We start from the raw sequence: 20,655 nt of genomic DNA, 5'->3' as shown, positions 1-20,655 counted from the left end.
AGTCAGGGAGAGAGCTAGGATGGGGGGTGGTGTAAAGGCTAGGAAAGGAAATTCCAGGTGGGGGCGACAGTGAGTGCCAAGGCAGGAGGAGAGGATGAGCTGGTTTGTTGAAGAAACGGCCAGAAGGCCAGTGGCATAGCCACCACTGTGAGGTTGATGGAGAATGAACAGCAGGGAATGGAGCACAGCCACGCCCACGTTATGCAGGCTCCTAGAGGGAACCTGGGGAAGGACTCTGGATTTTATTCCAAGTGTGAGGACACGCCATTGGAGGGTTTTGAGAAGGGAAGTGATGTGACCGTGTTTAAAAAGAAAGATTGATCTATCAGAATATGGATTCGGCAGCCATATACAGAAATGAGTCTACCCCTGTTCAAATTAATTTAGCCCACCTGCTACTGCAGGATCTGGACTAGATGAATTTTTAACATGTCAATAGTTGAAATACAGAACCTATTTTTATTTATATCCTTTATCTTTTATTTTTTATTATTTATTTATTTATTTATTTATTTATTTGAGACAGTCTTGCTCTGTCGCCCAGGCTGGAGTGCAGTGGCATGATCTCAGCTCACTGCAACCTCCATCTCCCGGGTTCAAGCAATTCTCCTGCCTCAGCCTCCCGAGTAGCTGGGACTACAGGTGCCCGCCACCATGCCCTGTTAATTTTTTGTATTTTTAGTAGAAACAGGGTTTCACCATGTTAGCCAGGATGGTCTCCATCTCCTGACCTCGTGATCCACCTGCCTCAGCCTCCCAAAGTGCTGGGATTACAGGTGTGAGCCACTGCGCCTAGCCCCTAAATCCTTATCTTTAAAAAAGTCTTAGGGCCTCTATATTTTTCTTTTAAAAAAGATCTTGTATAAAGATGGATTGCTCTCTAGAAGAGAAAACGTTTCCAGTTTTCGAGTCAATGCCTGTGTCATCTTTTATCTTCTTTTAGTGTAACTTTTGAAAATTATGCTGTGGCTATGCAGTGACTCACACCTGTAATTCCCAGCACTTTGGGAGGCCAAGGCAGGTGAATCACTTGAGGTCAGCAGTTCGAGACTAGCCTGGCCAACATAGTGAAACCCTGTCTCTACTAAAAATACAAAAGTTAGCTGGATGTGGTGGCACGCTCCTGTAATCCCAGGTACTCGGGAGGCTGAGGCAGGAGAATTGCTTGAACCCAGGAGGCGGAAGCTGCAGGGAGCCGAGATCCCACCACTGCACTCCAGCCCGGGCAACAGAGCGAGACTCTGTCTCAAAAAAAATTAAAAAAAAAAAAAAAGTACGCTATTTGATTCTCCCTCCCTCCCTCTTCCTTGTGTACTTCCTTCTTCCCTCCTTTCCTTTCTTTTTTAAAAGTGCTTGTTATTTTATTAGAGACCTGGATTCTGCTTGCCAATGTTAATAAAATGCAGGATTGTTTTTATTAGGTACTATTTGTTTGCCTTGTTTTGTTGTTTTCCTTCTTTGTACAAAGATGTCTTGGGAATATTGAATATATTCACAGATGGTAGAATCGGAGCTTGCGGTTCTGCTTTCTTTGCCCTGACCTTGTTTGAGACGTGCTTGCTTCTGATATGCTGATTCCATGTTGCAAAAGTGAAAGTATGTACTAAAGTGCCTTAAAATTAAGCAGCAATGTAAATAGAGATTAAATTGTCTTTTGAATTTGCCAGCCTTGAACCATATGTATTTTGTGGCCACCATATTTTCTTCATTCTTTTAATAACTCTGACCCAAGCCCATCGTGATTTGTATACCTCTCGTGTAGAAGCAGGTCAGAACATTCACTCTCAGTTACCTCGACAAATATTTGTGGGCAGGCTGGGCTTGCTACCTACACAGCCCACTTTTGTGCTCAGGAAATATATCAGAACCACAAGAGGGCAGCTTGTCCTGTGAACCTAGGGGTAAAAAAGTGCTGTTCATTAGCTACAGGATAATGAGGGGGAAGATGTCTAAATTTTTCAAAATGTTTCTTGCATAAGGAAGGTTTTTTTTTTTTGCATTCCTTGATGGTTTCATCTATTCAAAGAGAGAATGATTTTGGAAATTAAAAGTTTTAAGACGAGTTTCTTCATGCGTATCTATTTTTTGCTTCTCTGGAATATAAATACCCATTTCCCCTTGAATCCCTTATTCCTCCATCTTCTGTCCCTTCAATCTTTATTTAGGTATAATTTACATATGATAGGGCCAGGCACGGTGGCTCACACCTGTAATCCCAGTACTCTGGGAAGCTGAGGTGGGCAGATCACTTGAGGTCGGGAGTTTGAGACCAGCCTGGCCAACATGGTGAAACTCCATCTCTACTAAAAATACAAAAATTAGCCGGGCATGGTGCTGGGCACCTGTAGTCCCAGCTACTCTGGAGGCTGAGGCAGGAGAATCACTTGAACCCAGGAGGAGGAGGTTGCAGTGAGCTGAGATCACACCACTACACTCTAGCCTGGGCAACAGAGTGAGACTCTGTCTCAAAAAAAAATTACATATGATAAACTTCACACATTTTCAGTGGTGACTTTTAACACATGTATCCAGCTGTGAAACCACTACCCCAATCAAGATGTAGGAACTAACATCTCTGGCAAGTTTTCTCATGCCCCTTTGCAGTCAGTCTCCCCTCAAAGGCCCCACATCCCCTTTAATCTTTAATCCTTGAAAACATTTTACCTGACACAAAGCATTTTATTACTTTAAAGTAATGATTATGCACAAAATTTATGGTCTTGTGTAGGAGACCATGTGAGAATTTGGGAGAGATGCAAGGAAATCAAACCCAGCTTCATTCCAAGACAACTCTATTGGGTTTGACCCTTTGTGGCTGTGGTGGTGGTTATCCTCTGGCTAATATTCATGGAGAGGGAGAATTGTCATTAACTGAACAATCATTAATTTCCCATTTGTTCTTTAATATTTATTTCTGCTGTATTTAACATTTATTACTGGGCGCGGTGACTCACGCCTGTAATCCCAGCACTTTGGGAGGCCCAGGCAGGCGGATCACGAGCTCAGGAGTTCGAGACCAGCTTGACCAACATGGTGAAACCCTGTCTCTACTAAAACTACAAAAATTAGCCAGACATGGTAGCACACACCTGTAATACCAGCTGCTTGGGAGGTTGAGGCAGGAGAATTGCTTGAACCTGGGAGGCGGAGGTTGCAGTGAGCTGGGATTGCACCACTGCACTCTAGCCTGGGTGACAGAGTGAGACTCCGTCTCAAAAAAAAAATTAGCTGGGCATGGTGCCGCACACCTGTAATCCCAGCTACTTGGGAGGCTGAGGCAGGAGAATTGCTTGAACCCGGGAGGCGTAGGTTGCAGTGAGCCGAGATCATGCCACTGTACTCCAGCCTGGGCCACAGAGCGAGACTTCATCTCAAAAAAACAAACAAACAAACAAACAAAAAAAACATTTATTGCACCTACATACTTGTATTATTTAACTTAAGGAATCCTCCCTCTAAGGGAAGTGCTATTATTATCCTTACTTACAGACTGAGGAAAATAAGAGGGAGACTGAGGTACTGGCTGGGCGTGGTGGCTCACGCCTATAATCCCAGCACTTTGGGAGGCAGAGGCAGATGGATCACTTGAGGTCAGAAGTTTGAGACCAGCCTGGCTAACATGGTGAAACCCTGTCTCTACTAACAATACAAAAATTAGCTGGACATGGTGGCACGTGCCTGTAGTTCCAGCTATTTGGGAGGCTGAGGCAGGAGAATCGCTTGAACCCAGGGGGCGGAAGTTGCAGATTATGCCACTGCACTCTAGTCTGGGCGACAGAGGAAGGCTCCGTCCCAAAAAAAAAGAAAGTGAGGTACAGTCATGTGTGGCTTTTGATTGATAAAAAAGAATGAGTAAGGTTAGTTTCCTGATGAGGATAAGTGAAATTAAAAGTTTCTTAAGAAACTCATTTTCTCATTGATCATAATGATATGTACCCAGGCCGGGCACAGTGGCTTATGCCTGTAATCCCAGCACTTTGGGAGGCCAAGTTGGGCAGATCACTTGAGCTCAGGAGTTTAAGACCAGTATGGCCCACATAGTGAAACCCTGTCTCGGCTAAAAATACAATAATTAGCCGGCATGGTGGCATGTGCCTGTAATCCCAGCTACTCGGGAGGCTGAGGCAGGAGAATCCCTTGAATCCAGGAGGCAGAGGTTGCAGTGAGCCGAGATAGCGCCATTGCAGTACAGCCTGGGTGACAAGAGCAAAATTTTGTCTCAAAAAAAAAATAAGTAATATGTACTCAGATTTAAAAGCCAGGGCTTCTCTTTCCCTACATAATGCCCTTGGGCAGTGTCACCCGTGGCTGCAGCTGAACGCTATGATGACTGACCTTGACCGGCAAGCATCGCTATGTCTGTTTCCCTGTTTCCTGCCTTCATTGTCTCCTGACAGGTCGCCCTGCCTTTAGCCCTCCTCTGCATTGTGATCAGAGTGATCCTTCTAACATGCAGTTCTGGTGATGTCACCTTCCTGATTAAAATTCTCTGATGGCTCCCTCGGCAATCAAATATGGGCTCCTGGTTCCTTGCCTTGGCAGCGGCACGTCCTGTTGCTCTCGCCTGCCCATCTTCACCCTGGCTGCGCTCAGCTCATTGTCCTTCTCCAGAGATCCTGTACGCTCTTATGTCCCTGCACCAGGAACTGACTGTTCTGTCTGGAAAATGCCCTCTTGTCTTTCAGACGTGTCTGCGGGGTAAACTGTTATTCATCCTTCAGGACTTGGCTCACATCTTCCCTGATTGACACAGACATGGGATCATCTTCTTCCCAGCTTCCAGGGCCCCTTGTGGATTAGAGCTGGTGTCACGTTGTTTTATAATGGTCTCATCCCAACTCTGTGCTCCACTAATCTGTACTCTCCTGGAGGGCAATGACTTTGTCTTCTCAGCTTGACATTTCTAGTCCAGCTCAGCACCTGGACTCACTATCCAGACTGTAATACCACAAAGGCATAGAACATATTCATATTCACCACTGCTATTGCCATTGCCTGGCATAGGGCCTGGCCTGTAGGAGGTATTCATTTCATATTTGTCGAAATCATTAATAGTGGGTGTTTTTAAATATCATACTGTAATGGTTTAGCTCAGGAATTGCAACCTGAAGGGCATCATCAAGCCATGGCCGTCTTTTGTATGGCCCCATAGTATTTTAAGTTTTTTGAATTTGATACCTGTGGATAGAGCATATGCTCTCCTGTTTACCACTGGTTAATTGCACAGTTAATCCACTCTGATTATCATGCCCTTGACCTCTTTACTCATCTGCAACTCATCTGGTCCTGGGAGATGAGGTTGGGGGATGTGGGGAGGGGCAGTGTATTTATTTGTTTAGGCTGCCATAACAAAATACCATGGGCCAAGTGGCTTTAACAGCAGACATTTATTTTCTCATGGTTGTGGAGGCTGGAAGTCCAAGATCAAGGTGACAGCAGGGTTGGTTTACCTGGAGACTTTTCTGCCTGGCTTGCAGATGGCTGCCCTCTCACTGTGCCCTCTCACAGTCATCCTTCAGTCTGTGTTGTCTGTGTCTGAATTTCCTCTTCTTATAAAGACACTGGTTATATTGCATTAGGGCCCATCCCCATGACCTCATTTAATCTTAATTACCCATTTAAAGACCCTGTCTCCAAATATAGTCACATTGTGAGATACTAGGGGTTAGACCTCGAATTTACGAATTTGTCAGGGCAGGGAGGGGCACTGTATATCCTAGAACAGGAAGGGACATGAACTCTCAAGTACTGTGGTGTGTTCCTTACATCTGATTCCTGTTTTATAACATGTCACTAAAAGGGAACCCAGGAGCTAGCAGAGAGAGCAGTTCGTTCACTGAGGCACAATCTGGATGGTTATAACATGCACCTGCTCAAACACCTGATCTCCACTCTGATCACTTTGATCTTGGTACCATATTCGTGTTTCTTAAGCAGCTAACATTTAGTCAGAATGCCAGGTAGAACTTAGGTGCTTTTCCTTTTGGAAATCCATACCCTTTTTCATTCTATCACTCCAAAAACTGATGTGTGGGCTGCAAACTTTCTTTGCCAAGGGTTAGGTGGACAGGAGAGGTAAAAGCTGTATAATGACATGGCACCACCTCCATTTGCTGTAAGCAAACAGCTAGGTCCTTTATTACCCTTGAAACAGGCACTCGTGACACAGGTTGGACTCAAATGCCAGGTTTCTGTGGGTCAAAGTTCCTTCCAGCACTATATGTTAATCAGAAGCTCAACCTTAGTTAATTTGGCCATTGCGTTGGGAAGAACTTTGGAACAAATGATTACTGAGCTGGACTGCAGGAGTTAGCATAGCCCAGTATTTTCTTATCCAAGAGGTACGTTGTAGTCTTGTAGTCTTTCTTGGAGGGGATCTCAGGAATGAGACATTTGTCACAGCTTTATTTATTCTTGGTGGAACAGTAGTATAATAAAATCTTCTACACTGAACCTAGCTCATCAAAAGTATTTACTTGCCGGGCACAGTGGCTCACACCTGTAATCCCAGCACTTTAGGAGGCTGAGGCGGGTGCATCACATGAGGTCAGGAGTTCAAGACCAGCCTGACCAACGTGGTGAAACCCCGTCTCTACTACAAATACAAAATTAACCCGGAGTGGTGGTGCGTGCCTGTAATCCCAGCTGCTTGGGAGGCTGAGGTGGGAGAATCGCTTGAACCCGGGGGGCAGAGGTTGCAGTGAGCTGAGATCACGCCACTGCACTCCAGCCTGGGCGACAAGAGGGAAACTCCATCTTAAAAAAAAAAAAAAAGTATTTACATAAAAATATGAAACTGAATTGTTAGAGAATATTATTTGTGTATAGGCAGAAAAGCCAGCTGTAGAGGGCTTCCAAGGTGAAGGAACATTTAAAACCAACACAACTCACAGTGATTTAAATGATTTTGAGTGTTTGGCAATTAACCATAAAAGACCACAATTTAATGTGCCTCTGCAGAAATAATTTTAAATGAACTTAATAATCATAGCCGCCCTTCATTGAACATTTTCTCTTTGTGCCAGGCGCCAAAGGCTTCATATCTGTTGTCACAATGTCTCCAACAAATAGGTACTATTAGGCCCATATTAGATGAGAAAAACTCAGAGGTTCAGAGAAGTTGAGTAAAATGCCCAAGATCAACCAGCTAGCAAGCAGTAGAGTGGAATTTCGAGCACCTGGTCAAACCTGTGAGCTTCCCCTCCCTGTTAGTCCACCCTTTATACATTTCCTCTTCTCTCTCTCTTTCTCTTTCTCTTTTATTTATTTATTTATTTATTCGTTTTTTTTGAGAAGGAGCCTTGCTCTTGTTGCCCAGGCTGGAGAGCAGTGGTGTGATCTTGGCTCACTGCAACCTCTGCCTCCCGAGTTCAAGCAATTCTCCTGTCTCAGCCTCCTGAGTAGCTGGGACTACAGGTGCCTGCCACCACGCCTGGTTAATTTTTGTATTTTTAGTAGAGATGGGGTTTCACCATACTGGTCAGGCTGGTCTTGTACTGCTGACCTCAGGTGATCCACCTGCCTCGGCCTCCCAAAGTGCTGGGATTACAGGCATGAGCCACCACGCCTGGCCTCTCTTTCTCTCCTTTAAAGACAGGATCTCAGGCTGGGTGCAGTGGCTCACGTCTGTAATCCCAGCACTTTGGGAGGTCGAGGTGAGTGGATCATGAGGTCAGGAGTTCGGGACCAGCCTGACCAACATGGTGAAACTCTGTCTCTACTAAAAATACAAAACATTGGCTGGGCATGGTGGGGCATGCCTGTAATCCCAGCTACTTGGGAGGCTGAGGTAGGAGAATCGCTTGAACCTGGGAGACGGAGATTGCAGTGAGCTGAGATCACGCCACTGCACTCCAGCCTGGGTGACAGAGCGAGACTCTGTCTCAAAAAAACAAAACAAAACAAAAAACAAGACGGGATCTCACTCTGTTTCCCAGGCTGGGGTGCAGTAGCATGATCATAGCTCACTGCAGCCTCAGAACTCCTAGGCTCAAGTGATCTTCTCGCCTCAGCTCCTCCAACAAGCTGGGACCATGGGCACCCAGCTAATTTTAAATTTTTTTGTAGAGATAAGATCTCACTGTATTGCCCAGGTTGGTCTCAAACTCCTGGGCTTAAAGTGATCCTCCTGCCTTGGCCTCCCAAAGTGCTGGGATTACAGGCATGCAGTTCTCCTTTCTCTCTTTGTCATAGTAAGATTTTCTTTCCTTGAGTGTCCTTTAATTAATATGAAATGGAATAGTCTTGCAGAACTGGCAAAATGATGTGACCAGTGGAGATTTCCTATATTGCCTGGTTATGTAGCTTCCCTTGAAGTTCCAGGCACACACAACGGCCTGTGATAATAGCAAAACACCATGTTCCGTCTTCTCACCCCCTCTCCCAGTTCCACTTAGTGATCACTAACTTTGGACTTCTCAATACCGGTCTTTGGGTCAGTAGTGTTATCTTTTTCATTTCACAGCTCAGGTAACGGAGGCCTTGGAAGGAGACTCTGCGTCAGGTCACCCAGAAGAGATCAGCGATCCTTGGCTCACTGAGGAGGTTTGGTAAGTTGGCATCATCTTTACCATGACTCAAATGCACATAACCCCGGGGGGAGAAAAGTGGGTGAACATCACATAGCGACATCAAAATGCTAATCCTTGCCACCCCCCCTTTGTTTTTCATTTTACGAACGTATTGTTGTCGTGTTTGTTTAATTCACTAGGCCAGAGTGCCCTGTATGTTTATAAGCACAAATGTCCTCAGAGGACTCCCACAGCCAAAAGGAATGACAGAGGTGTATTTGAATGATTTCAATGAAACTCTTTTAATACTGATTTCATGAAAATGTCTGGCGGTGGGTTCTTCCTGTAGCGTTACTGCATATCATCAACTAGAATGCATCCCCCTGCCCTTCACACATACAATTTAACATGTCTGAAATTCGGCACACCTTATGCAAACAGGTCTGGTGAAATACAGCATTTCTCTGAGAATCCCCAAATGACCAGCATTAAGTATTCCCTACCTTCTATTTTTCACACAATACAAATGGTTTTTTTTTTCTGTTCAGAGGGTTGAATTTTTAAGGGTAAGAAATGCATGGTCTGATGAGTAGCTGATTAGTGAGAAGTCTGTGCTTACCAAAGAAAGAATTTAGGTTTCTTTTTTTGTTTTTGTTTTTGAAACGAAGTCACATTATCACCCAGGCTGGAGTGCAGTGGCATGACCTCGGCTCACTGCAACCTCTGCCTCCTGGGTTTATGTGATTTTCCTGCCTCAGCCTCCCGAGTAGCTGGGACTGACTACAGGCACGCACCACCACACCTGGCTAATTATTGTATTTTTAGTCGAGATGGGGTTTCACCGTGTTGGCCAGGCTGGTCTCAAACTCCTGACCTCAAGTGATCTGCCCACCTCAGCCTCCCAAAGTGCTGGGATTACAGGCATGAGCCACCGCACCCAGCCAGAATTTAGTTTTCTAATACTGAAAGAAAAACTTTTTTTTTTTTTTTTGGTGACTTCATATGATGGTCTTGAGATGAGCACCCCAAGGGCCTTGTAAATAGTGGGCGCTGGCACTCAGAACAGCCCATGTGAGATGATGAAGCAGGCTTCCAGACATAAGATCCCAGAATCAGACACTCATCCAGGGTTCCCCTCCTGCAATCAGTGGGTAGGAGTTTGCAATGAAAACGCCCCATGCTATGTCCCAGAATGACTCGTTCATTTATCCATGAAAGCAGAGTCCAAATCCATGTTCATGTTAAATGTGCAGAAAAATAGCATCTTGAGAGTTAATGCCACAGAATGGGCATGATTCCCTAAGCCACATTTGCCTGACTGAGACAGACTTTAACATTTGCAAAACCTCCATGTTATGAGACCCTATAGGTGATAGTACATGATCTGTAGGGATACAAGTAAATTCATTAACAAACATTTTTTGAGCACCTGCTATGTGCCAGGCTCTGTGCTAGGCTCTGTGCTAGATGCAGCATAATTAAGAAGTAATTAGGACAGAAAGGATTGCTGTCCCCACAGGGCTACTTTAGTAGTCACAGAAGATATTAAATAATACATTAACAGAGTAATGAGTGGGCTGATGAAGAACTGTAAGGAGTTAAGAGTTTAAAACAAGAAAACCTAAGCTAGCCACTCACACCTGCAATCCCTGCACATAGGGAGGCCAGGGTGAGAGGATCACTTGAGCTCAGGAGTTCAAGACCAACCTGGGCAACATAATGAGACCTGTCTTTACAAAACATTTAAAAATTGTCATCCCATTCTCTACTGGAAAATAAAAAAATTAGCTGCGTGTGCTGGCACGCACCCATAGTCCCAGCTACTTGGGAGGCTGCAGTGAGAGAATTACTTAGGCCTGGGAGGTTGAGGCTACAGTCAGCCAAGATTGCGTCACTGCAGTCTAGCCAGGGCAATAGAGCAAGACCCTATCTCAAAAATAAATAAATAAAAACAAGAGGACCTAACAGAATCTGAGTCAGGAGGGTGACTATTGGGAAGGTTGCTTGGAGTTTGAGTGGCATTCTAACTGAGACCTGGAGGATAGGCAGAGGGGGATTGGAGACAGGCGGCAGTGGCTACATTAAACAGCCTGTGCAGGGTCCTAGTGTGGAGAGAGTGTTGGGGTCAAGGAATAGCATGAGCTATGGGGGGAAGGGAAAAGGAGAGGGAGAGTGGCTTCAGGTGAACAGGTGTCTCTTATAAAATGAAAACTTAGTCAAATTTCTGGAAGAATCTTTAAAACCTCTTAAAGTGATTGATTTCAGACTCATGATCGGATTTTTTTGTTTTTGTGGTTCAGACAGAAATCTTACCTTGTGTGTCAACGTTATTCCCTAGAGTTAGAGCCCAAGTCTTGCTCCCCTGCTAATCCTTTGAATTCTCCCCAAATCTATGTTCTTAATTTACCTCACCTACCTCCCCCAGGAAGGTAATCAGCTTCTAGTAAGAGGTAGTTTTCACAGACAATGTGTCCAATTTCTTCGTCTCTGCATCCTTGATGGCATCCGGGAAAGGTGATCATCAACATAGTCAATGTATGTGTACGATTCTCCCACCAAAGGCAGGATTTAAAAAATAGTGCTTTAGCCGGGCGCGGTGGCTCACGCTTGTAATCCCAGCACTTTGGGAGGCCGAGGCGGGCGGATCACGAGGTCAGGAGATCGAGACCACGGTGAAACCCCGTCTCTACTAAAAATACAAAAAATTAGCCGGGCGTGGTGGCGGGCGCCTGTAGTCCCAGCTACTCGGAGAGGCTGAGGCAGGAGAATGGCGTGAACCCGGGAGGTGGAGCTTGCAGTGAGCCGAGATTGCGCCACTGCACTCCAGCCTGGGCGACAGAGCGAGACTCCGTCTCAAAAAAAAAAAAAAAAAAAAAAAAAAAAGTGCTTTAAATAGAATGAACAGAGGCAGCTACTTGAATCAGCTACTTGACTCTACTTGTGCTTTGAACAGTGTGAGATTCTCAGGTTTCAAACCTTAGTGCTCTTTGTTGACATTTTCTTTTTCTTTTCTTTTTTTTTTTTTTTTTTGAGACAGAGTTTTGCTCTTGTTGCCCAGTTGGAGTGCAGTGGTGCCATCTCGGCTCATTGCAACCTCCACCTCCCAGGTTCAAGCAATTCTCGTGCCTCAGCCTCCCGAGTAGCTGGGATTATAGGCATGTGCCACCACACCGGCTAATTTTTTGTATTTTTAGTAGAGATGGGGTTTTCACCATGTTGGCCAGGCTGGTCTTGAACTCCTGACCTCAGGGAATCCACCCACCTCGGCCTCCCAAAGTGCTGGGATTACAGGCGTGAGCCACTGCACCCAGCCTATGTTGACATTTTCTATCAAGAGTACTGCTGAGCTGGGGCCCTTTCGCCAGTTACTGAAGTGATGGATGCAGAAATTTATACATGTTCATGTATACACACAAGGAACCCTAATTCCATGGAATTGGCCTTCTCAAGCTTGCTGGTTTCTCAGTTATGAGTAAATTTGATGCAATTTTTTTTTTTTTTGAGAGAATCTTTCTCTGTCACCTAGGCTGGAATGCAGTGGTGCAATCAGGGCTCACTGCAGCCTCGAACTCCTGGGCTCAAGCAATTCTCCCTCCTCAGCCTCATGAGTAGCTGGGCCCAGCTAATTTTTAATTTTTTATAGAGATGAAGTCTCACTATGTTTCCCAGGCTGGTCTTGAATTCCTGGGCTCAAGCGATCCGCCTGTCTTAGCCTCCCATAGTGCTGGGATTGCAAGTGTGACCCACTGTGCCTGGCTTGATTCAAAAACAGTCCAGGTCATTACCTGACTTTCTTTGAGATGTTTATTTGTTTTACAACCTTATATAGATCTTATTTCACAATACAAAGAATAGAATGAAGATATTATATATGATTTATATCAATAAGCTTGACATTTAGGTTGTATGGAAAAATTCCTGGCAAAACATAAAGAATGAATCTTAAAGTTAGCTGATTAAAAAAACCAAATAAATACATAAATAAAATATATAAATTAAAAAACCCAACTGAAGGAGAAAAAAACCTATATAGTTCTATAAGGAAAAAAAATAGTAGAGGTTTTTTCCCCATTGTTCCCCATTTATAATTATTATTATTATTATTTTTTTTTGAGACAGTTTCACTCCTGTTTCCTAGGCTGGAGTGCAATGGCACGATCTTGGCTCACTGCAACCTCCGCCTCCCGGCTTCAAGCAATTCTCCTACCTCAGCCTCTTGAGTAGCTGGGATTACAGGCATGCGCCACCATGCCTGGCTAATTTTGTATTTTTAGTAGAGACGGGGTTTCTCCATGTTGGTCAGGCTGGTCTTGAATTCCTGACGTCAGGTGATCCTCCCACCTTGGCCTCCCAAAGTGCTGGGATTACAGGCATGCGCCACCATGCCCAGCCTGTGTATTTTTAACAAAGAATTTTCACATCCTTCTTATATTCTCTTTTGGTTAATTTCTTTTTTAAATTTTATTTTATTTCATTGACAGATAATAATTGTACATATTCAGGAGGTACGTAGTGATGTTTTGAGACATACCATGTAAAGTGTTTAGATTGGGGCCTTGATTTTTCTCAAGCCACAGCAAGCATATTTTCCTTGATCAACGTGGCACCTGAAGTTAGATGGTGGCGATCTGTAGGAAAGATTAGGGGAAGAAATACCACAGGGCTCCTGATGGGGACTTTAAGTAAAATAAAAATAGTAAAACATTTGGAGTCCTTACCCTTTCCTACTAATCATAGCCTAGATTTTCATTCCAAGTAAGTTAATAAATTAAGAGGTAGATATTATTTAACTCACAAGTTGAAAATGCAAGTTGCATTTGAAAAGGAGGAAAACATGGCCTGCTGAAGACATTGTTTCTTTGGTAAATGGCTCTTCATATTTTGGAATTGTAGCTCATTTAGTGAAATCATAGATCTCTTAGAAATAGATTTTCCTAAAATCCCTATCCTAATAACCTAATAATTACTAGAAGCTATATCTTTTTTTTTTTTTTTCCTTTTTTGAGACAGAGTCTTGCTCTGTCACCCAGGCTGGAGTGCAGTGGCACAATCTCGGTTGACTGCAACCTCTGCCTCTCAGGTTCAAGTGATTCTCCTGCCTCAGCCTCCCGAGTAGCTGGGATTATAGGCACCCGCCACCATGCCTGGCTAATTTTTGTATTTTTAGTAGAGATGTGTTTCACCATTTTGGCCAGGCTGGTCTCGATCTCCTGACCTCAGGTGATCCACCTGCCTCGGCCTCCCAAAGTGCTGGGATTACAGGCGCGAGTCATCATGCCTGGCTTAAAAGATGTACCTTTTGGAAAATGGCCTCCTCATCATTTTGTTTCAAAAAGGCAGACTCTAACCCAATTAAGACTTCAGGTAAAACTCATGTGGTCCATATGAGGGATGCTTACTAAAGAGCAAATACACCCAAAGGTCAAACAACTGAGCTAAAACACATTGACTTTTCCTTGGCCAACCACTGGTAGGGAACTGTCACAAAATGACCCCAGGCTGCTCAAGGCAATCCCAAGAGGCAGCTTCTAAAAACGAGTTTTCTGCTTCTTCACTTGAAAATGGAAGAGATTTTTTTTTTCCATTACACATTACTTGGTACTTTTTGTACAACGTAGCTTTTTACTACAAAGAAGGGGAAAGTGGCCTATAATTTAATTTGATTTAAATTAAATCTACATAGGACCATCATATAAAAATACTGGAACAAGTGTGTGAGGGATACAAGGATAAATCAGACACTATCCCGGCCCCAGCAGAGTTTAAGAATGAGCATTTAAACATTTAGTTAATAAGAAACATGGCTGGGCACGGTGGCTCACATCTGTAATCTCAGCACTTTGGGAGGCCAAGGCAGGCAGATCTTTTGAGGTCGGGAGTTCGAAACTGACTGGTCAACATGGTGAAACCCTGTCTCTATTAAAAATACAAAAAAATGGCCGGGCACAGTGGCTCACGCCTATAATCCCAGCTCTCAGGGAGGCAAGAGGCGGGAGGATAGCTTGAGCCCAGGAGTTCGAGACCTGCCTGGGCAATATAGCGAGACCCTGTTCTCCCGAAAAAGAAAAAAAAAAAAAAAAAAAAAGACAAAAAAAAAAATACAAAAAAATTAGCTGGGTGTTGTGGTGCACATCTGTAATCTCAGCTACCTGGGCTGAGGCAGGAGAATCACTTGAACCCAGGAGGCGGAGGCTGCAGTGAACCAAGATTGTGCCACTGCACTCCAGCCTGGAAAACAGAGCAAGACTCCGTCTCAAACAAACAAACAGACAAACAAACAAAAAACAAAAAAAGGCCGGGCGCCATGGCTTACACCTGTAATCCCAGCACTTTGAGAGACCAAGGCAGGCAGATCACAAGGTCAAAAGATCAAGACCATCCTGGCCAACATAGTGAAACCCTGTTTCTACTAAAAATACAAAAATTATCTGGCTGTGGTGGCATGCGCCCCTAGTCCCAGCTACTTGGGAGGCTGGGACAGGAGAATCGGTTGAACCCGGGAGGCAGAAGTTGCAGTGAGCTGAGATCGTGCCACTGCACTCCAGCCTGGCGACAAAGCAAGACTCTCGTCTCAAAAAAAAAAAAAAAAAGAAAAAAGAAACAATACCAATAAAACAAGAGTGAATTAGATCAAGGGGCATCCTACCTCACATATGTAATGGTATATTTGAAAATGCAGTAGAAGTTACTGGATCCGTTTTCTCATCCGTATCCAGATTTGCCAAGGAGTATATTCACTACCCTCTTGTCTGGACCTCTCCCTTTTCTTTCCTTCTACCTGATCTCTGATCAAATTCGACGTCAGTGTTAATTTAGGTATGGAGCCTGCTGGTATTGAAAACTTATGCAAAAGTAACCCTGAAGTCCTTTGCTGTTTATAAGCATAAATGTATAATTACCACTATGATGCAGACTGAAGAACTTTCCAAGACTTGATGTAGCTGGGCATGGTGGCACACGCCTGTAGTCCTAGCTACTTGGGGGGCTGAGGCATGAGGACCACTTGAGTCCAGGAGTTCGAGCCTGCAGTGAGCTATGATTTATGATTGTACCACTGCCCTCCAGTCTGGGCAAAACAGTGACACCCCATCTAAAAAAAAAAAGAAGAAGAAGAAAAAAAAAAGACTTGTCAGAGTAATTGGGCCGAATTTACATTTAGCCCATTGTGAATACAGACAACCAGTGACTTCATCACAAAGCCTTCCTGTAAAAGCTAAGATGGTGCTGAGATCTGCTTTCTGGACCCAAACAGATATTTGGAAAAATGGTTTTTGGTAGAATGTAAGAGCAGTGAGTTTAAGGCTAATTCCAAACTTAATGATTTGCCCTTTTAAAATCAGTTCATCAGCCTGGGCAACACAGTGAGCTCGTGTCTCTACAAAAAATTTAAAAATTAGGCCAGGTATGGTGGCTCACGCCTGGAATCCCAGCACTTTGGGACGCTGCGGCAGGCAGATTGCTTGAACCCAGGAGTTCAAGACCAGCCTGGTCAATGGTGAAACCCTATCTCTACAAAAATTAGCCAGGTGTGGTGGCTTGCACCTGTAGCCCCAGCTATTCAGGAGGCTCTCCTGACCCTGAGGCTCAGTCGAGGCTGCAGTGAGCTGAGATGGAGGCACCACACTCCAGTCTTGGAGACAGAGAGAGATGCTGTCTTAAAAAAAAAAAGTAGCTGGGCATGGTGGTGCATCCCTGTAGCCCCAGCTACTTGTGAGGCTGAGGTGGGAGGATTGCTTGAGCCTGTGAGGTCAAGGCTGCAGTGAGCCTGCATGATTATGCCACTGCACTCCAGCCTGGGCAACAGAGTGAGACCCTGTCTCAAAAATAAATAACATAAAATAAAATTAGTTCATTCATGTGGGCAAAAGTTTCATAGATCTAGTGGTTAGTTACTTCGTGTGCTCTTTGATGTCTTGCTATTTGCCAAACAAGATAACCTACTTTCAAAACTGAAAAGGCAGGCTGGGCGCAGATCACTTGAGATCAGGGGTTTGAGACCAGCCTGGCCAACATGGTAAAACCCCCCCATCTCTACTAAAAATACAAAAACTTAGCCTGGTGTGATGGCAGGTGTCTGTAATCCCAGCTACTCAGGAGGCTGAGGCAGGAGAATTGCTTGAACCTGGGAGGCAGAAGTTACAGTGAGCCGAGATCGTGCCACTGCTCTCTAGCCTGGACGACAGAGCGAGACTCTGTCAACAACAGCAACAACAATAAAAAAAAAACAAAAAACAAAAAACAAAAAACACACACCAAAAACTGCAAAAGCAGAGAGGTGGATATGAGCCATGACTCAACCAATAACATGGCAGAGAAGCAGACAATTGCCTACAAAAGGAGGCCTGTCTACCTAAACGGAAGAGGTCTGGACCTACCATAGAGGGAGAAAAAGAAAATTGTGGGCATCAACAAAGTGTATGTGTCTTTTGGCAGAATAACAGGTCAATAATGGCTTTATGCTTTGTAGGATGGTATTTAATGCTCTAGAAAGCAAAGAGAATACTCCAAGGTTATGAAGCCGAAATTGGTAGCTAATGTCAGCGTTGAACCTCGAGGCAAATTTCATGGGTGATACTTAAATGTCACCCCTGTAGTTTCCAAGAACAAGGTCTCCAAGCCAGTCATTAGACATGCAGCAAAGTTCTGCTGAGGTGGGGCCTCATCCCAGGCTGCACTTTGGGTAAAGCAGGTTTGCCCCAGGTGTGTCAGCGGTTGCTGTACCGTGGGCAGACAGAAATAGAATGTGTGACATTCACTTTAGCCATGCTCATTGGTTTCTGTGCAGGTATTGCCTGCCAAGAAGTAACAGTATGAGAACAGCCACACTGCTTTCATAAAGAATGACAAAATTTCTATGTCTGCAAAATAAATGAGTTCTTTGAAACTAAGAACAAGGTCAGCAAAATACAAGTGACACCTCAAGCAAAGAATGAAGTGGGCATTGAAATACCATACCAGAGGCTGGGCGCAGTGGCTCTGGGAGGCCAAGGCGGGTGGATCACCTGAGGTCAGGAGTTTGAGACCCGCCTGGCCAACGTGGTGAAACCCCATCTCTATGAGGGGAAAAAAAAAACATACGAGGCCAGGCGTGGTGGCTCACGCCTGTAATCCCAGCACTTTGAGAGGTCAAGGTTGGCGGATCATAAGGTCAGGAGTTCAAGACCAACCTGGCAACATGGTGAAACCCTATCTCTACTCAAAATACAAAAAGTAGCCGGAGGTGGTGGCAGGCGCCGGTAATCCCAGCTACTCGGTAGACTGAGGCAGGAGAATCGCTTACCCCGGGAGGTGGAGGTTGCAGTGAACTGAGACTGCGCCACTGCACTCCAGCCTGGGCGACAGAGCAAGACTCCATCTCAAAAAAAAAAAAAAAAAAAGATTAAAAAAAAAAAGAGATTGATGTATGGCAAAACCAAGGCTGGGAGTTCAGGCCCCACAGAATACCCAGGTCTAGAACTCCTGTCTTTGGAAACTAATTCTCTTTTCTCCTCACCCCCCTGCCTCACTTAACGATGTCTTTCACGGCCTTTCCTCTTCATTCACACTACCACCTTCCTAGTTCAAGTCATACTTTGAGGCATAATCCCTAAATTACTGCACTAGCCAGAGAAGGAGGAAAAAAAGTGTAAGAAACCACATCAAAATGTCGTCTGTGGTTGGTAGACATCTGATTTTAACTTTTTCTATATCTGCTTTTCTGAGATTTATACGTTTTACATAATAAGCAAATTTTACTTTCCTAAAGGAAAAACGCACATCATAACTGGCACAACCTTCACCCTGGTATCTGAGCTCATGTCCATTATACAACCTATCTGTGCCTAGCTATCAGAGCTGCCTTTCTAAAATGTGTTCTCCAGGCTCCTGCTTAAACCCTCAGGGTGTCCTGGAATTTCAGAGTCATAACCCAGACCCACCCTTCCGCCTATCCCCTATCTCCAACCACACCCAACCCAACCCTCTCTGCTTGGCAGGCCAGCATCCTCCTTGTCCTAGGACCAGGGGAGCTCCATTCAGCTCCTTCGCGGCTACTCTCCTCTATACAGAGAACCCCATACTCTCTGTCCTTTCCCCTTTATCTCTCCAGATGTTATCCTTTGAAGCTCAGCTAGTCTACGGCCAGACCACCCTGATCACTCCCGATCTTATCTGAAGCTCAGCTTAACTCCTTCCTTCTCCAGGTCACCTTTGTCACCTTTTTTTATCTGCATCGGGAATGGCAAACAGGTTTCGTTTTATGTAAACCAAGTCCATGCCATTGACAGTGGTTGCATAGAGAATTCTATTTTATTTATTTATTCCAGAGTCTTACTCTGTCATCCAGGCTGGAGCGCACTGCCGCGATCATGGCTCACTGTAGCCTCTACCTCCAGGGCTCAAACAGTCCTCCTGCCTCAATTCCTGAGTAGCTGGGACTACAGGCATGCACCCCCATGCCCAGCTAATTTTGTTTGCTTTTTGTAGAGACAGGTCTCACTATGTTGCCCAGGCTGGCCAACTCCTGGGCTCCAAGGATCCTCCCACTTCAGCCTCCCAAGGTGCTAGGGTGGCAGGTGTGAGCCACCATGCCTTGCCTTGCATGGAGAATTCTGAAAGCCTGCCCATGTTCAAAGGAAAAAGAGTCCTGTGATTATAGTGGTTTTTGCCATAGGCAAAAGAAGGAAAAGTGACAGAATGAATGTGACATGTTTTTCATCCAGATTTATAATAATTCTTTTAGACCTGTGATGTCCAGTATGGAAGTCCCTAGCCACACATGGCTATTTAAATTCAGATTAAAAAGAAGAAAAATAGGGCCGGATGCGGTGGCTCACACCTGTAATCCCAGCACTTTGGGAGGCTGAGACGGGTGGATCACGAGGTCAGGAGTTCGAGACCAGCCTGGCCAGTATGTTGAAACCCCACCTCTACTAAAAATACAAAAATTAGCTGGGTGCGATGGCGTGCGCCTGTAGTCCCAGCTACTCAGGAGGGTGAGACAGGAGAATTGCTTGAAACCAGGAGGCAGAGGTTGCAGTGAGTCGAGATTGCACCACTGCACTATAGCCTGGGCAACAGAGGGAGACTCCATCTCGAAAAAAAGGAGAAGAAAAATAATAATTTAATTAAAATTAAGTACAGAAGATTCTCCACCTAGAATGTTTAAACTTCATGATCGTCCAGGCATGATGGCTCACACCTGTAATCCCAGCACTTTGGGAAGCCTAGGTGGGCAGATCATCTGAGGTTGGGAGTTCCAGATTAGCCTGGCTAACACGGTGAAACCCCGTCTCTACTAAAAATGCAAAAATTAGCCAGGTGTGGTGGCACACGCCTGTAATCCCAGCTCCTCGGGAGGCTGAGACAGGAGAATTGCTTGAACCCGGGAGGCGGAGGTTGCGGTGAGCCGAGATCACACTACTGCAATCCAGCCTGGGTGATAGAGTGAGACTCCATCTCAAAAAAAAAAAAAAAGAAAAAAGGATCTAATATCCTTAAAATCCATCGTGAAGTTTATTTATTTTTATTTTTATTTATTTATTTATTTTTTATTTTTTAGATGGAGTCTCACTCTGTCGCCCAGGCTAGAGTGCAGTGGCATGATCTCGGCTTACTGCAACCTCCACCTTCCAGGTTCAGGCAGTTCTCCTGTTTCAGCCTCCCAAGTAGCTGGGATTACAGGTGCGTGCCACCACACCTGGCTAATTTTTGTATTTTTAGTAGAGAGAGGGTTTTGCCATGTTGGCCAGACTGGCTCGAGCTCTTCAGGTGATCTGCCCACCTCGGCCTCCCAAAATGCTGGGATTACAGGTGTGAGCCACCATGCCCCGCCTTAGATGCTTTTTTTGTGTGTGTGTGACAGAGTCTCCTGTCACCCAGGCTGGAGTGCAGTGGCGTGATCTTGGCCCACTGCAACTTCTGCCTCCCAGATTCAAGTAATTCTCCTGCCTCAGCCTCCTGAGTAGCTGGGATTACAGGCATGCGCCACCATGCCCAGCTAATTTTTATTTTTAGTAGAGACAGGGTTTCACCATGTTGGCCATGGTTGGCCCAGCTGGTCTCAAACTCCTGACCTCAGGTGATCTGCCCACCTTGGCCTCCCCAAAGTGTTGGAATTACAGGCGTGAGCCACCTTGCCCGGCCACATTTTTGACTTATGATGTTT

At 44.9% G+C, this 20,655-nt stretch overlaps 1 protein-coding gene across 20 annotated transcripts in view; it reads left to right on the top strand.

Moving 5' to 3' along the window:
- RBM47 (RNA binding motif protein 47) overlaps positions 1-20,655 on the top strand; it is a 261,367-nt gene that overhangs the window by 129,136 nt on the left and 111,576 nt on the right. For all 20 annotated transcript variants that reach the window (XM_063619828.1, XM_063619823.1, XM_063619835.1 and 17 more), the window contains one exon: positions 8,465-8,549. The gene's annotated coding sequence lies outside the window, so the exon portion shown is untranslated. The remainder of the gene's footprint in view (positions 1-8,464; positions 8,550-20,655) is intronic.

This window comes from Symphalangus syndactylus, chromosome 16 (genome assembly GCF_028878055.3).
Source record: "Symphalangus syndactylus isolate Jambi chromosome 16, NHGRI_mSymSyn1-v2.1_pri, whole genome shotgun sequence".
NCBI lineage: Eukaryota > Metazoa > Chordata > Mammalia > Primates > Hylobatidae > Symphalangus > Symphalangus syndactylus.
The sequence above is the reverse complement of the archived record's forward strand: the minus strand, read 5'-3'. Positions and strand labels throughout refer to the sequence as shown.